At 35.8% G+C, this 3,406-nt stretch overlaps 1 pseudogene; it reads right to left on the bottom strand.

Moving 5' to 3' along the window:
• Positions 1-2,671: 2,671 nt before the first annotated feature.
• LOC130037173 (uncharacterized) lies at positions 2,672-2,768 on the bottom strand (annotated as a pseudogene).
• Positions 2,769-3,406: the final 638 nt, after the last annotated feature.

Genomic DNA, 3,406 nt, shown 5'->3' with positions numbered 1-3,406 from the left:
CTCTCAATCCATGAGCATGGGATGTGATTCCATTTCCTCATATACTCTCTTATTTTGTGAAGTAGTGTTTTGTAGGTTTTTTTTTTTTTGGTATAGTTCCTTAAGTAAACCCTGAGTATTGCTGGATGTACCTTCCAAAACAGAAAGAAAATGTCAATACTGATTGAATGGTACTAAGAAATTGTTTTTAATTTTTAGACATATTGTATTATGTATGCGCGCACATACACATGCATGCTTAATTCTTATCTATTGAAGAGATCTGCTGAAATTATTTGAAATTTCTTTCAAAATGGAGAGAGGACATAAGGGTTGATAGCACAGCGGGTAGGGCGTTCGCCTTACAAGCGGTCAACATGGCCGACCCGAGTTCGATTCCTCCGCCCCTCTCGGAGAGCCCGGCAAGCTACCGAGAGTATTCAATATGCCAGACACAGTAACAACAAAGTCTCCAATGGAGACGTTACTGGGCCCGCTCGAGCAAATCGACGATCAACGGGAGGGCCTTTACCTTTACCTTTACCTTAACCTTTTTAGTTGATTCCAATATACTCGATTTTCTGAGGTATTATTGTGAATGGGATTGTTTTTCTCTATCTCTTTTTTCTCTTTCATTATTAATATATGGGAAAGCCATGGCGTACCAGATATTGATTTTGCAATATGCTACTTTACTAAACAAATCTATTGTTCCCAGGAGCTTTTTTGGAGATTCTTTGGGATTTTCTATGTATAGTATCATATTATCTCCAAATAGTAAAAGCTTGAGTTCTTCCTTTTTTATATGGTTGCCCTTGATATCTTTTTTTTTTTTTTACCAAAATCATATGGCAAGTACTTCAAGTACTATGAAGAATAGGAGTTTTGAGAGTGGGTAACTTGTTTTGTGCCTGATTGTATTCTGGAATTCTATTTCATTGATTTCTGCTCCAAGCCTTTGGTTTTTCCCCCTTGAGAATAATACTTGTTGTGGGTTTGTGGTAATTTGCTTTGACTATATTGAGGAAAGTACTTTCAACTCCCATTTTCTTGAGAGTTTTTCATCATGAATGGGTGCTGGATCTCATCAAATGCTTTATCTACATCTATTGATATGATCATATGACTTTTATCTTTATTTTATTGAGATGGTGTATTCTGTTGATTGACTAGAGAATGTTAAGCCATCCTTGCATCCCCAAGCTAAATCTACTTGGTCATAGTGTGTGATCTTTTGTTGAGTTTCTAGATTCTCTTTGCTGGTATTTTCTTGAAAATTTTTGTATCTGTATTCACAAAGGAAATAGGTCTGCAATTTCCTTTTTTTTGTGGTGTCTCTGTCGATTTGAGTATTAGGGTGATCTTTGCCTCACAGAAACTATTTGGGAGTATTTCTGTTTCTTCAATTTCCAGGAAAATCTTAAAAATGTTGGAAGCAGTTCCTCTTTAAAGGTTTGAAATAGTTTACTATTGAATCCATCTGGGACCTGGATTCTGTTTGGGGGTATAATTTTGACCATCATTTCAATTTCCTTGTTAGTGATAGGTCAAGTGTTCCAAATCTTCTTGGTTCTGCCTTGGGAGGTAATTGGAATCCAATAATTTATAAATTTTTTCAAGATTCTCTCATTTCCTGCTGCAAAGATTCTCAAAATAATCTCTGATGATCCTATGGATTTCTGTACTTTCTATTAGGATACCCCCTTTGCATTTCTGATTCGATTTATTAGAATTCTTTCTCTTTGTTTCTTTGAGAGGCTTCTCATGGTTTAATGATCTTATTTATTTTCTCAAAGAACCAGTTTTTGTTCTTATTGGTCTTCTGAATTGTATTTTGGGATTCTAGCTCATTGATGTCTGGTACAAGTTTTATTATTTCCTTCCTCCATCCTAGTTTGGACTACTTTTGTTGGTTATTTTCCAAAATCTTGAGCTCTAATTTATTCTTGTAGGCCCTTTCTTTCTTCCTGATGAATTCTGGCAGAACTATAATCTTTCCTCTTAACACTGCTTTTGCTGTGTCCCACAAGTTCTGGTAGCTCGTGTCCTCATTCTCATTTGTTTATGGAAACTTTTTATTTCCTCTTTGATTCTTCCCTAAGCCATCGGTTGTTCATTACTTCCCTTAAAGAAAATATTTCCTTGCTGAGCTTCAGTCTGTTTGATCTATCGAGAAGTGACAAAGAAGTGTTGAAATCTCCTACTAGTATTGTGTTGCTATCAATGTTTTTCTATAAGTCTATTAGAAGTTGTTTTAAAGTATTTTGCTGGTCTGTCATTAGGATCATATACATTGAGGAGGGTGAGTTCTTTCTGATGTACATATCCCATGATCATTAAGAAATGACCGTCACTGTCTCTGATAACCTTTAGTCTGAAGTTCTTGTGGTCTGATACTAGTATGGCCACTCCAGGTTTGCGGAGGTGATATTTTCTTGAAAACTTGTTTCCCAGCCTTTTACTTTTAGCCCATGGGTGCTTTGATTGTTCAGACATGTTTCTTGCAGGCAGCAGAATGTTGGGTTCAGTTTTCTAATTCATCTTCCTATTCTGTGCCTCTGAATTGGCACATTTAGTCCATTGACATTGAGAGAGATTGTTGTTTTGGGGATTTGTGCTCTCTTTATGTATAATTTTTGTACTTGTGGGGATTGTCTTAGCTTAAAGTATACCTGTTAATTCTTCTTGCAACAAAAATATGGAATGCTTTACAAGTTTGCATGTTATCTCTGTACAAGGACCATGCTCATCATTGTATGATTTCAATTTTAATATATGTGTTATCAAACCTATTAGTTGTTAATTTTTCCATATTTTTCTCTTCTTATTACTTTGACTGTTGTCCTTCCTCACTCCTATGGCAGACAATGATTCCTAATCAAGGAATGTATTTCAAAGCAGCATGAATAAATAGATTTAGAACTTTAATGTCCCAGAAATAAAAATATGGTTTTTACTATATTATCGTTTACCCTACCCCCTAGGCATTAGTTTTACAAAATAATTCTTTTGGAAGATGGTATATGAGTTTGTTTAATGTTGTTCCCTGAATCCTTCATTAAGAACATTAAAATAGAGCCTTTTGCTGTTCTCACCTCAGTCCTGTGTACATCTCCAGGAAAAGGTGGATGGTGTTGTCTGCACTTTGACCACCTTGAATGTATGTAGGATTTTTCTCCTGAAGGATGAGGTGAGGATCATATTGATGATTTCATTCCACCTTATTACAAGTTCAACTTGAATGGAAGGTGAGACTCATGAGGCTCCTATAAAGGACAGAACAAAGGGTCTCAGTGAAGTTTAATGGTCAACTCACATTAACAACATAGATGACTCAAAGTAACCTGTGTGCATCTTTGTGTGTAGTGAGTTTCATATCTACTGATAGTGATTGTCAGTCATGACACATGGGAAAAACAGACCTGTA

The sequence above is a fragment of the Sorex fumeus genome, unplaced genomic scaffold (assembly GCF_029834395.1).
Source record: "Sorex fumeus unplaced genomic scaffold, SorFum_2.1 ptg000070l, whole genome shotgun sequence".
Lineage (NCBI taxonomy): Eukaryota > Metazoa > Chordata > Mammalia > Eulipotyphla > Soricidae > Sorex > Sorex fumeus.
This window is presented reverse-complemented; position numbering and strand designations above follow the sequence as displayed.